At 35.9% G+C, this 15,182-nt stretch overlaps 1 long non-coding RNA gene across 1 annotated transcript; it reads right to left on the bottom strand.

Moving 5' to 3' along the window:
* Positions 1-13,218: 13,218 nt before the first annotated feature.
* Positions 13,219-14,432, bottom strand: LOC128290492 (uncharacterized). Its single transcript, XR_008280343.1, has 3 exons — positions 14,385-14,432; positions 14,188-14,256; positions 13,219-13,247 (listed from the first exon to the last, which is right to left on the bottom strand). It is a non-coding gene; the product is annotated as an uncharacterized LOC128290492 (long non-coding RNA).
* Between the last annotated feature and the right edge of the window lie 750 nt (positions 14,433-15,182).

Raw genomic sequence — 15,182 nt, 5'->3', positions numbered from 1 at the left:
CTAAGGTTTCAGATATATAAGAATGAGTAGAACCAGGTCAATCAAAGCAATCACATTAGTATCAAAGAGAGTGAAAGTACCGTAATAACATCTGGCGATGAAGCATCCTCGCGCACGTATAGCATAAGCTCTAGCAGAGCGCAAGCCTCGGATCTGGTCGTAGCATCTCTAGATCCTCTCGACCACCACTAGCATTGCCCATATTTCTAGATGGTCTACCTCGGCGTTGGTAGCGCCCGGTTTCCCACTCGATCCACATTCTGCTCGACAACCTCGGGCAATCTTTAATGAAGTGGTCAACTGATCCGCACTTGTAACAGAGCGGTCACGGAATCTACAACTTCCGAATGCCATTTGCCACAATGTCGACACTCCGCTCTATCTTGACGTTCATTCCCAACACCGGCAACCGGTGCCTCGTGTACCGCAGAAGTCGATCACGATCTCGTCTAAAAGGCCCGAAGTGCCTCTAGACCGCCCACATCATCTCGAAATTTCTTCGATGCTGTTGAAGAGACTTTCCGAGGATCTTTTACTAAACTCTCCAGTTCCCACATCAACTTTTTGTTTTTCTTTTCTAAGCTCCTCGGCTTTACAAGCTCGCTCGACAAGTACTACGAACTCTCGTATTTCAAGAATGCCAACGAACATTTTTATATCTTCATTCAGCCTATCCTCGAAGCGTTTACACATGATAGCCTCGGACGAAACACATTCCCGAGCGTATCTACTAAGTCTAACAAATTTTCGCTCGTAGTCGATGGCGACATAGAACCTTGCTTAAGCTCAAGAAATTCCTTCCGTTTTGATCAACAAATCTCGATGATATACTTCTTCCAAACTCGGTTTGGAAAAACTCCCAAGTTACTTGCTCTCGGGACACAACAAGTCGAGTACTCCACCAATAGTAGGCAGAATCGCGTAGCAAGGAGATAGTACACTTTAGACATTCATCAGGTGTACAAGATAGCTCATCGAGTACCCGGAGAGTGTTGTCCAACCAAAATTCAGCTTGCTCGGCGTCGTCGCTATCCGTAGCCTTAAATTCAGTAGCCCCGTGTTTCCGGATTCTATCAACTGGGGGCTTACTTGACCTTATTTGGTCAGTTACCGGAGGCATTGTAGGTGCGGGGGTTGTATTTGCTGGGATGGAGGTTGTGGAACAGCCGTATTTGTTCGAATGTATTGGTTAAACCAATCATTCATCACGCTATAGAAAGCTTGTCTAGCTTCATCATTTGGATTACTAGCATTAGGTTGAGAGTCCGCCGGAGCTATCCCTTGTGCGGGAGCAGGCGCTACACTCTCAGGATCATCAGCTACCGCTCGGTCGGGATCGGGATCCATTACTATAAATAAACACATTTCAATTGTCAGAAATCACCACACTATCAAGTAATCACATAAAATGGCATGTATAGCTAGACCCAACACATTACGGTAGTCCTAGAATCGACTAAACCGTAGCTCTGATACCAATAAAATTGTAACACCCCGTACCCGAGTCCATTACCGGAATCGAACACAAGGTGCACACAAACTTAGTTTAACTATCTTCACAGTCCATTTAGAAATTTCCAGACAAGCTGGTTACTGCATCAGTGTCGCCTTAAAAATCATATCTTGAGTTTCAAAGCTTGAAAATTTGTTTCGTAATTTTTCCCTGAAACAAGACTCATATTTCCATCTACAGATTTTTTTCTAGAATTTTTGGTCAAGCCAATTAGTACAGTTTATTAGTTAAAGTCTCCCCTGTTGCAGGGATCGACTACACTGACCTTCGTGCGTTACGAATTGGATATCTCCCTGTACAGGGCTTCAATACCGATGCCGTTTGTTTCTATAGAAACTAGACTCAGAGAGGAATCTATACATATATGGTATGACTCCTAATTATCTCCGGTTAATTTACAATGAATTTCTAAAGTCGGAACAGGGGATCCAGAAACCGTTCTGTCCCTGTTTCACGAGAACTTTAATATCTCTTAACATACAATTCATATGACTGTTTCGTTTCCTCCGTATGAAAGTAGATTCATCAAGGTTCATTTACATAATTTATTCACTATTTAATTCCATTCCTACAGTTTTTAGTGATTTTTCAAACCCACACTACTGCTGCTGTCAGCACCTATTTTTCAGGTAAACCTTACCTATTTCGTGGTTTCTATAGACCAACTAAAGTTTTGTCATACATAGGTCCACATATAATCATTTTAGCCATTCCAATGGCTGATCATTTGCTCACACTTCCATTCAGTCCGTAGTCACATCATAAAACCATACATATATAAATAAGCACAAATGGTCTAATGCCATACTCCACTCTTACGAGCCATTTTCGCATGGTCGTACACACATACATCACAAAAGTACTTAAAACGCAACAAAAGGGTAGTCCTATACATGCCATTTCAAAATCCAACCAAAATATATACCGAAAGGGACTTTGATAGTGTGGGAGACTTGACTTCCGAAATCCCGAGTCCGATGGTGACGAGCCAAAATCTATAGACAGAGAAGCGAAAAAGCAGAGTAAGCAATTTATGCTTAGTAAGTTAGAGCAAGGGATTCCAGCACAACAAAAGCATAACATTCATATAGCTAACGGATAAGTTCATATACACAAATTCTCAATATCGTACTTATTTCACATTCCAACCCCTATATTCATACATAAGGGTTCATCTTAGCCAAATGCCGAAAGCTCATTTCTCAATTGAGCGAATATTATTCGAAGGGAATCAACTATTCCAAAGCACATACGAACATACCTCGTTGCTGGAATTTTCAAGCGTATTAACTGAAATTTTATAGCAGGTTCATTCATTCTTGAATCATGTATCTTCGAAGTTTAACCGGATATGGCTACACATTCAAATGCCTTCGGGACATAGCCGATTCTGATAACTTCGCACGAATGCCTTCGGGACTTAACTTTCGGTTTAGTAGCTTGCTCAAAAGCCTTCGGATCTTAGTCCGGATTTAGTAACTTCGCACGTATGCCGTCGGATCTTAGTCCGGATTTAGTCACTTAGCACAAAGCCTTCGGACTTAGCCGGATATCATTCGAATAACCTTGTACATTTATCAATAAATCATAACACATTCATATTTCATTTTCATTAGCAAAATTCAAACACAAGTCACTTATCACATTTGCAATTTCGGCTCAATAGCCACACACAAAGAGCATGATTTTAATTTGCTTTAAACATGATCTAATCAATTCAGAATTTAAGCTCTATTACTCAATAACTTACCTCGTACGTGGTCGAACGATTTCGACGGCTATTCCACAACTTTTTCCTTCCCCTTATCGGATTTAGCTCCCCTTTGCTCTTGAGCTTAATTTAACAAATAAATTGGTTTTATCATGTGAGCATCGAAAGAGGAATTCAAGATACTTAGCCAATATATATATACTCATTAGGCATCAAAGTCGCATATGTACGAAATCATGAATCGAACTCAACACATTAGTTAATATTCCTCTTAGCCGAATTTTCTAAGCCAAGAATAGGCATCAATATGCTTGCCTCTAACCGAATGCATGCGCACCAATTTCCCCTCATGTGGCCGAATATACATGTCCAATTTGAGGCCAATTATACACTTAATACCACACAAAAACAGCATACATTTTACTACTAACGCATTACATATCGTAGCTCATTGCACATCTCTCATTTACTTCATAATGAGACATCATCACAAGCAAATATACACCTTGAAATAGCATATATGACATACCAATACATCGTGTGCGAACATATATACATATATATATGCTAGAGCCGAATTCTCAAGTGGCTTATATCCAAATATATACACATATCCAAAGCTTAAATCTTACTTACCATGCAACATGCATGAATCATACTTATGGGTATAACATGGCCGAATACCACAACACCATACCATTTCAACTTGGTCATGGTAAAACAAGGAACTTAGTATCTCATTCAAAAAATGCTAAAAGAAAATCTAAGAATCCTCAATCCTCCATCACATGTATCATTATCAAGCTTGATATTTAGCATGCAATGGCATTAACACCATATTCACTTTGGCGAATTTCATTCCCATGACATAACAAAGATTTGAACCATGGGCTAACAAGAACATCAAGCTAGCAACTAAAAACATGCATGAATCTCATGGTACAACCTCAAACATACCTTAATCTTGATGCAAGTATAGCCAACCTCTTCCTAATCCTCTTCCAAACCAAGTATGAAGCAAAACTCCTTCCTTATCCTTAGTATTTTCGGCCAAAAAGAGAGTGAAAATGGATGAACAAGATTTTTTTGTTTTCTTTCCTACCTACACGGCAATGGGGAGGGAGAAGCCTTCACACACACACATTTTTTTTTTATTCCATACTCCTTATTTTATTTATTCCAAGATAACCCACTTACCAAACATGTTTCATGACATGATTTTTGCCCATAATTCCTTGTCATGGCCGGCCACTAGCTATTGGGGGAATTTGACATGCAAGTCCATTGTTTTGCATGCATGCTTTAATTAGTCATCACACATTTCCCCATCATACTTTCAAAGTTTACTACTAGGTCCTTTCTAGTGAAATTCACATTTATAACTCTAAATCAAAGCATAAAAAATGTCACACATGGGTTAACACACATTATAGACAATAAAATAAATATTAAATAATTTTTTTATGCCTCGGTTTTGTGGTCCCAAAACCACATTTCGACTAGGGTCGTTTTAAGGCTGTCACAGATAAGCGCAACTTCTTGTAATCTATTTTCAAACTATCCAAATCCTCTTTAGCCTTATTCTTTCCTTTTCGTAATTTCTCGGTTTCTAATTTTTGAACATCAAAATACAATCTTAAATGCATTTTTTCTTCCTCTAATTGCTCGATCTTATTTTCTAGATCCGAGTTCCTTTTCATGAAATCCTACTTTCTGATCTTTAGCTCGGATGGGACAACTTGTAGGTATTCTTCCCTCACCCACTCTTGCAAGTCTACTTTCTAAAAATGGCTGTAAAACCAAGATAATAATAATTGAGCACATTCGATGAATCTTCCCTACCCACTCTTCGGCACGCGTTCAATGATCTGAATGTTTCGGCTAAAATCGCAGGAACCAGTGTGACCCTCTTATCTAGTCAGTCAAACAAATCAAAAACTGCGTCGTCGAAGTGCCTTAATGCTTCAGGGAAAACAATCAGCCCGTAAATGCTTAAAGCAAAACCATCAACCCTCTTCTTTACATCTGGGTGTGCCAAAATCATATCTCACAAACTTTTCCAGGGAATACATTTGCTTTCTCCTTTCTATTTAATCCGAGCCATGACCAACTGCTCACACATTCCAGTGATATTCATTAATTTTTTCAAAAAAGTCAGAACATTGGCGGCTCTAGAATAGTCCTTGTCAATCTGAACCCTTGGACAACGAAGTAGGGCTGTATATTCTTCCACTATAGGCACCAAATCCATGTTCCTGAAGGTAAAATAACTGTAGGCTGGATTCCAGAATTGGGCCAAAGCCCAAAACAAATATTTTTCTACCTTGATGTCGAGTAAATAGGGCAGATCACCATAATTGTCGTAAAACAGTTGGTTGATTTCATCGCCCCACTGGGCCCACATTTCCTTCAATTCCCGAAGATCATTCTGTGTCAGGCTGATACGGGTGAATTCCCATAACTCTGATGTATACCCTTCTGCCAAACTGTCACCTTTCTCAATTGTGTTTTCTCTAACCATATACGGATAGCCGCATTATCTTTCACTTTATCAAGAAATTCCTTCTCCATGACAAGCTCTCCATTTAGTAATTGAACTTGAACCGACACCTTTTTTATGATGAAAATGTCATGCAATCACAACCAAAGCAAAACAACACAAGTCAGTACAATTCATATAAAATTAAAGTAAGCAAGAAATAACAAGTTGAACACCTATTCGGATGACCGCTAATGGTTTGGTTCGACTCTACCTAGGGCGGGCTCTTATTGATCACTACATGTGGTCTCGGTTCTAAAGACAGGGTGCTTGAACCAGCAGATTCCTCGATCCTCACCCATTATAGACTCATATAGACCGAGTTCGGCTTTGGGGAATACATTTCCCTATGGCTATACGGAGATGAAAATCTCACGAAGACATAGGTACGGATGTATCCCGGAAGTGATCCACTATCCTATACGGAGGTGAGAACCTCACAAAGGACTAGTTTCTCACTCCCACTTAAAAGGGTAAGACCGAGAGGTCATGGAATGCAATATGCAAAAACATCTAATAACTCGAACCAATAAAGCAGATATTTCAACTAAGATCACAAAGATGATAGATGAAATACAACGAAAGGATGGTATTTTAAATTGAATTTTCAATTTTCAACGAAAAGTCATAAATTAATCAATTTACGGCTTGACTCTTAAGTCCCCAGTGGAGTAGCCAAGCTGTCGAAACTATTTTTTTTTAAAACGATCGACTTTTATTTAAAAAGAAAACGAAAAATGGGAGTTGCCATCGAACCTTTTTGATGAGGTGTGATCGGGTCACCTCGTGATCGATCGTTTTAATAAAACGTTTTGATTTACTAAAACAACAATTTTGGTCTACGAAATTCGAAAAAATAGTTTCGGGAGTTGGTTACGTATGAGGAAGGATTAGTACCCTCGTAACGCCCAAAATTGGTACCTAATTGATTAATTAATGTCTAAACGTCGAAAGTTGAAAACTCGAAAAGAATTTAAAATACGATCCTTTTTATTAATGCTGATTTAAAAGAAATACTTCAATAAATTGAATTGAACATTGAAGGCCTTATTGTCTCATGGTAACAAAATATTACATCCCATAAGTTAGGACACGACATTTGAACCTTCGAAAATAAGCTTGCCTTTTAATTTTTTCATTTTAAAATTCGTACTTTGATTTTTAAAAGGATATTCAGTTGTATAGATCCAACGAGAAAAATTGAAACCCAGTAAGTTAGGGCACGACCTTCTCAAGTTTCTAAACACAGAATTTTGCCTTTATCTTATTTAAAATTCATGTATTTTGAAATTTGAAAGGATATTCGGCTATTTAGGTTCAATGAGAAAATCGAGACCCCGCAAGTTAGGGTACAATTTCTCGAATTTTCTAAATGCGAAACATTGCCTTATTATTGAAATTTTTTGAATAATAACAAGTGTGGTAATTAAACAAAACATAATTTCTTATTTAAAATAATGATTTGGATAAAATTGTTAAGCTAAATAAAAAATATAAATACATTAAGAAAATCAATTCACAAAGGTCGCATGATATACTAAATTTTAATGCTAATATGGACAATTATAAGAAAGAATGATGACGTAAAATAACTAGTAACATGAATAATAATAATAATAATAATAATAATAATAATAATAATAATAATAATAATAATAATAATAATAATAATAATAATAACAAAAAGATAATAAAAGTGATAATAATAATAAAATCTAGATTTAGGAGTAATGAATAAATAAATAAAAGGGCAAAAGAATAATACAAAGAAAATACTTAGAATAACAAGCAAAAAAACGGAAGTGTAAACTAAAAAGGACTCAATTAGAATTAAAATGACATTTTGGGCATAAAGTGTAAGTAAATAAATAAATATGAAAATAAAATAAAAATATAAGGAGTATAAATGTAAATAAAATAAGCAAATAAAATACTAAAAAACTAAAAGAAAAGAAAAATATTGAAAATAATAAAAAGGGAAAAATAATCAATATTAAATGGTTAAAGGACCGAAATAAAAAGAAATAAACTTTAAGGGTTAAATTTAAAAAAAAAGCCTAGAATTAGGGCTAAAATGAGACACGCGTAAGGGAGGAGGGACTCATTAGAGAATTATCCCCTGCCCCAAAACGCATCGTCCTCTAGAGGACTAAATAGAAACAAAGTCGAGATTAAAGGTAGAAATTAACAGCAAAAAAGACTGGATTAAAACATAATAAAAATGCGGAAGGATGTAATGCACAAATAAACTATCTGGTCGAAAATGCGCGAATCCCCTGGACGGGTCGGGTCAGTGCGTGAGCCTGGCGTAAAACGGCGTCGTTTTGGCCACTGCTAACTAAGCCCAAAACAGTGCCATATTATTCCTTATATAAATGTGAAAATTCAGAAAAAAAAATCACTTTCTTCTTTCATTTTCTTAAAAAAAGTTTAGAGCTCTCTTCAGACTCTCTCTCTCGTCCCTTTTCCTCGGCCTAGACATTGACGAGCTCGCGCAGAGGCTCTGCCACAGCTCCGCCGTGATAGAAAATGAAAACGTTTTGATTCTCTTTTTTAAAAGCTTTTAAAAAATAAGTTTTTGTTTCTAAAAAAAAAGAAAAAATCGAAAGACAAGAGGCAAATTGCCAATGAAAGAACCTCCGTCTTCGCTGCGCCTCCAACCCTCGTTGGAACCCAAATGGGTTTTGTGACGCTTGGGTAACCAGAGGTTCTTAATCATGACGGAGAATGAATTGAAGGTGAGATTTTATTATTATTAATGTTTTTCTATTTCAAATAAAGAGAGAAATGAATAAAAAAGCACCTTTGTAAAATGTTTGCTTCTGATTGTTTTTCTCTTTTGTATTCCAAATCTCATAAAAAATACATTCGTTTTTGTAGGGGCTTTTATAGCCGATATTTGTTACAATATTTCTATTTTTGTTTTTTGCTTTCGTTTTTTTTCTTGTTATTATTCTGCTATTGTGCTTTTGTCTTCTTCACAAGTAGGGAGGCGACGTGGCACTCAGCGTGGGGCGTACGAAGGCTGTGTGCTGGAGGCGAGGGCAGCGGCGCAAAGGCTAGGGTTTGCTGAACATGTGCTGAAAGTTGGCTCAATTTTGGGCCTGAGCTTAGTGTTTTAGTATTTAAATTTTAGGTTTAAGATTGGACCCGTTTGGGTCAACGGGTGTACTGATTGGTGTTTTGGGCCATTGGATATTGGGCTGTAATGGACATTTAATTTGGACATTTATTATTATTTTTGCTTTTGTTTCGTTTCTTAATCTATACATGGGCCCAGGCAAATTGGGTTGTTCGCAAGATTGTTTCTTAATTTTCTTGTATACTTTACCCATGCAATGCATGGCATGGGTTTATTATATTTAATAAGTAAATGTTAGGGAATGAAATTGGAATTTGGATTTGAATTTCAAAATTTTAGTTTTGAAATTTATAATTTATTTATTTTATTATTTTTGAAATTTTTTGTTTAGAAATGAAATATTTGGAATTAAAGATTTTGAATTAATTCAAATTTATTGTTTGGATAATTCAAATTTAGATTTGGATTTCAACTAATTTTAAGTCTTAAAATATTTTTAAAAATATAATTAATTAGGATGATTTTGAACATGGTTATTTAAACTAGACCAAATCGATTTAGCTAAGAATCAGCCAGGATACCAGTCCATAAAAAGACATTCGAGCGGTTGGTCTGGGATAAATTCATATAATTTGATTTGTAATTAAATAAGTGGAATTAATTAGGTATAAATTAAAATTTAAGGGTTTATAAATTAAAATTGTGAAAATTATGGTATAAATTAAAATTTTGAATATTTATACTGTATTGAATTAAATGCATGAAGCTCCATCACTATTTTTAGAACCAGACTAGATCATCTGATTAGATCAATTGGACTGAGAATGTATCGAAGTACTTAACTAGAATAAAGGTTAAAGAGGTTGATCGGTCGATATGGTCAACCCAGTTGAACTAGTTTTCTCTATTATTATTTTTGAATGAATGATGAAATTCATTAATCCAAGAATACAATTAAACTGCTACAACAGAACAAAAAACACTATACAATAACTTTAAGCTATGCAAACAAATTAACCAACAATACCCCAAGAAGCACAAAGTGAAGCATTAACAGGATTAGTTCTATTGATTGGTCTTTCTCCTAAGCGAGCCCGCACAATCTCTTTAATCTGCACCAAGATAGCATCTTCAATCAAGAAAGATGCACCAAAATACCTCTTGTTCCTCTGTCTCCATTTCACATACCAATATGCACTCCAAGCAAGCTTGAGTATAGCACCAAGCAAGGACTTCCTTTAAGTTTCAATGTCACCCAGGCTAACTCTTGCCTCCAAGTTTCCACAGCCCTATGAATGGATCAAAAGTTTAAAACTAACTACCACACCTTCCTTCAAAAACTGCACTTAAAGAAATTGTGATCACGTCTTTCTGCAACATCCATACAGAAAAAGCAATAAGTGTCAATTGAAATCCCAAAAACAAGCAAACAATCCCAGGTTGGGAGTCTATTAAGAATGGTCATCCTAGCAATAAGAGAATGCTTGAGAATATGTAAAGGGAACCATAACAAATGGTGCCATTCCACCTTCATATCATGAGTTCTAATTGCCTCCCACAATCGAGAAGTACTCACTTTAGCATTAACAAACTGTTGATAAGTGACAGCAACCAAAGGCTTCAACTTAAGCATCATTCGCCAATTTCAGCTACTCATTGAAGTAGGAGCCACATCCAGAAAACTTTTACCCTTTAACACATATTCACTAACCCAAGTGATCCAAAGAGACCCCTTTGCTGCAAGCAAGGCAGATATAAGCTGCAAAGTACAAGCTTGATTCTATTCTACCACATTTTTTAGTCCCAAGTCCCCTTCAGATTTAGGTAAACAAATTGCCTTCCAACAAACATGAGCCCTCGAGCCAAGCCAACCTTCCCTTTCCAAAAAAAGCTAAGAAAATATTGATAAACCTTCTTAAAAACACCCTTAAGCATTAGAAATTGATGACTCCAATAGACTTACACACTAAAAATCATAGCATTAATGAGTTGCAGTATGCCAGCATAACTCAAGTGCTCAGTAGATCACCATTGAATCCTGTCCAGAATCTTATTGGTTAAAGTAGCACGAGATAGCTTTTGAGAAACAAGAGGAACACCAAGGTGCCTCACTAATAGCCTACCAACTTTAAACCTTGTGCAAGTAGTCATGAGAGCCAGCTCCTCTTAAGGCACCCGAGCAACAAACAATTCACTTTTGGAGGCATTGAGTTGCAACCTAGAAAGTAAGTAAAGCTGCTAAAGAACACAATAAACACTAACCTCGAAATCAACAGTACCCTTACAAAAAATAAAAAGATCATCAGCAAACATTAGATTAGTCAACCGTACTTGAATGCACTTAGGATGATACTTGAAGAGAGCATTTATGGCAGCAACATCCAATAACTTGGATAACACATCCATTGCAAGCACAAAAAGGTAAAGAGAGAGAGGATCTCTCTGCTTAATACCTTTCCTCCTTCGAAAGAACCCCACAAGGTTTCCATTAAGGGAGATAGAGAATTGAGGAGTAGTTAAACAAACTTCAATCCACTATTTAGGGAACCCTTGAGCTTTAGTGCAAATAATTAAACACCTTTTGAAGATCAAACTTCAAGGCACATCTAGGAGAAATATGTCTTATACCATACCCTCACATTAGCTTATGAGCCAACATGGTATTATCAGTGATACTATATCCTGTAACAAAGGCACCTTGACTATTAGAAATCAAAGAAGGCATAAAAAGAGTTATTCTATTAACCAAAATCTTGGTTATCCACTTATAAACTGCACTGCAACAAGAACTAGGCCGAAAATCATTTACAAAGCTAGGATTATCACATTTGGGAACCAAGGAAATTGAAGTAGCATTAAAGGCAGCCAAGAGAGTGGAGGATGTAAAAAAAAAAATACTGAACAGCCTCAAGAAAATTAAGCTTTGCTATACCCCATGCAGATTTGAAGAAGAAAGTTGTGAAACCGTTAGGACCAGTGACTTTCTCATTCCCCTACCCAAAAATAGTTTCCTTTATCTCCTCGTTCGTAATAGGGCTAGTCAACACACGATGAGCATCGTTAGACAATTTAGGCAGTACCTCTTAAAGCAAAGAATATGGGCACTCAACAACATGGGAATCAATTACACCAAGAAGATTTTGATAAAACCCCAAAATCTCTATAGAAATTTGATCAAAAGATTCTAATCGATTACCAGCTACATCAAAATGAGAAGTAATAGTGTGCTTATTCCTCTTAATTGCAATAGTACTATGAAAAAAATTTAGTGCTTTGATCCCCTTCCCTGATCTACTGCAGTTGAGCTTTTTGTCAATAAAAACATGCTTTTGCCTATTGTAAAACCAAAAGATCAGCTATCACCTGATCAATATGACCATTTCTAACTAGATCATCCCGCAACAAAGCAAGTTGTAAGCTCTCCAGCTCCTCAACCTTAGCCTTACCTCAAGCAGACATATTACCAAAAGCCTCAGTGTTGAGCATCTTGAAGACAGGCTTAAGTCTCTTAAGCTTGGTAAATAATTTCAACATAGGATCACCTACCACAGTAGGCTACCAAGATTCAGCAACAAGTTGCAAAAACCTATCATGCTTAGCCCAAAAATTAAAGAACCGGAAAGGATTTGGCAATGACTGCACAAGCCACTTCTACTAGACAATAGAAGGACAATGATCAAAACAACCGATAATAGCAAACTCAACTCTTGAATGAGGTAAAAATTGTAACCAAGTTGCATTAACAAGAACTCTGTCAAGCTTCTTCGCAATTGGCCTATCCAATTAATGATTAGACCAAGTGAAAATAGGACCAAAATAAGCATGATCAAATACTTCAATTGTAGCCTCCCAAACCCAGCCTAGATGTTATGGTCGAATCGGGAAGGCCACATTGGACACCTTAGTGTTGAACCTATCCTAACGATAGTTAAAAACCTTCAAGTATTCCTTTTTATAAAACCGTGGTTTCTATTGTTAGCTTTTTAAAAAGACCATTTACTCAGTCCAACCATGCTTGGATCAAATTAGTGAACTAGGTGAGTTTTTGTAAAACCTTATTGATTGTGTTGCCTTTGAAAAATCATTTTGTTATCTTCTTAGCAGCGGAAATGTACTGTTACTAGTCAGATTATTAATTTAGCCATACATCATGCATAGGTCCATTTCAACATATTTATAAAAAAGTGTATTTATACCAAATATGCATGTCAATCATGCATGAAAAACCCCCAAAAACTTGAACAGTCCCAAACCACAGTTTAAAGAAACTTTACAATCCAAAACTTAATAATAATAATAAAATAACCTAAAAATATAGTTAAATTAAAATAATATGATAAAGTAAAGTCTGAAATGTGCCCTATGTCCGCATGCCAACTCCGATCCTAAGTTCAGTCATTACCTAAGAAGTTGAGATAATGGGATGAGCTTAACAAGCTCAGTGTGAGACTAAACAAGTATTAAGCATTCATACAGACAATTTCATAGAGGTACCAATAGTACAATCAAACATTATCAATAATAATTTCAAATGCACATGATCGTGAAAAATGCATATGTAAAATCTTACCCATACCATCCGCTACATACCACGAGTTCCCCAGAACCCGTCTGCCAAACTTTGACATATGTGAGCAAAGCTTGATGTGGTAAAACCACCAATAATCAATAATGAAATGAAACTATAAAATAAATAATGCGATATAATCGCCAATCCCCTCGGTACTCCAAATTCAGTGTATTGACTACAAATATATATGGACTTAATATGCCACCGGTACTCCACAGAACTCCTCCGTCAACCACAAAGTCTCATCCTAATGCACATGCAATATGCATACAAATTCATACATAATTATATTTCAATACATTTCACATTTATTTAACGTGTTCAGCATGTCCTCAATAATCACATACTTTTAGAAAAACAAAGCAGTGTTCCAATTTTCAAATTACCATTAAGATGATATCTATCAATATCCTTCAATTCACATACTTTATGAATTTCATTATACACCAATAGTAACCTCACGTATATATATAATAGTAAATATTTCATGCATTTAAATAATGAATAAACCTAATATCTCAACATTTCATACCATCAAGTAAAACAATCTCATATCACATAATATAATTATGCATAACAATCTTAATTACACATTCATATAGTCAAACTAGCAATTTTGCCAACACATCAATCTTTTAAGGCTCGAAATGGTTCGGCCACTAGCAAAACTAATATTTTGGATACTATGCCAAACCAATCCGCAAACTAATTTATCAAATATAACATGAAATTTATCATTATCAAACAAAAATTACAAGTTTAGAACCCACACCTTATTTTTCATTTTTTCACATCATCCTTGTGAATCTTCCAATTTTCCTTAATAAACCTTTATACGATCCTAAACCAAAATATAGTATAAATTCAATCAATTTACCACTTAACCAACTCCCGATTACCCACTTATGGGTTCAAACCAATTGTCAAATTAATAATTATTTTACAAATTCAACTAGTTTGATTCCTTACCTTGTATCGATGCGAACCTACGTACGATCATTCTTCAGCTTTACAGTTGATTTGGGCGGTTGGGTCAGCACCTAATTCCATCATATACTGGAAAATAAGTAGCTAATAATTATTAAATTCATTCATTTACTCAATCCATAATATTTACCCTACAACTATGTCAAAACAACAATTAATTTTAAGATTAATTTCACTTACGCTTCCCGATTTGTGAGTTTCGAATGCCCAAACGATCAAGAACGTTTTTACCTAATGGACATGGGTTTAATAGCTGATTAGGAGGGCTACAAAACTCAAATTAAGACTGGAATTAATTGCAAAAGATTCAAGAAACAAAACATCCCCCTATTCTACACATATGCGCACGTACCAGCACCCATAATGGCCAAAATTGGGCTAAATTTTAAAATGGTTTGAGACCTCATTAAAATATGGAAAAATACCTTTAAAAACATTTAAAATCCCATAAATTTCAGATCTAGAAATTTAGGTTTTTAATGGAAAAGATTAGTTAAGAAGTTGAAGAGAAAAGAGACCTTACACAAGCTAGTCGAGAGAAACAACAATGGCACATTCTAGGCGATGTTTGGGATCGATCTTGGAGTTAAAATTTTCAGATCTAGAGCTGATTTAATTGACGAAAATTTGTAGTAATATAATAAAGGATATGGTGCACAATATTGATGAAAAAAGAAGAAGAAGAAGATGTTAAAAGGGGAGGTGTAGGCAACGAAAACAATGGAGAAAAAAGGGAAAAGAAAAAAATAAAGATGAAGAGAGGGAGAGGGGGTTAGGGAT

This window comes from Gossypium arboreum, chromosome 3 (assembly GCF_025698485.1).
Source record: "Gossypium arboreum isolate Shixiya-1 chromosome 3, ASM2569848v2, whole genome shotgun sequence".
Taxonomy (NCBI): domain Eukaryota; kingdom Viridiplantae; phylum Streptophyta; class Magnoliopsida; order Malvales; family Malvaceae; genus Gossypium; species Gossypium arboreum.
This window is presented reverse-complemented; position numbering and strand designations above follow the sequence as displayed.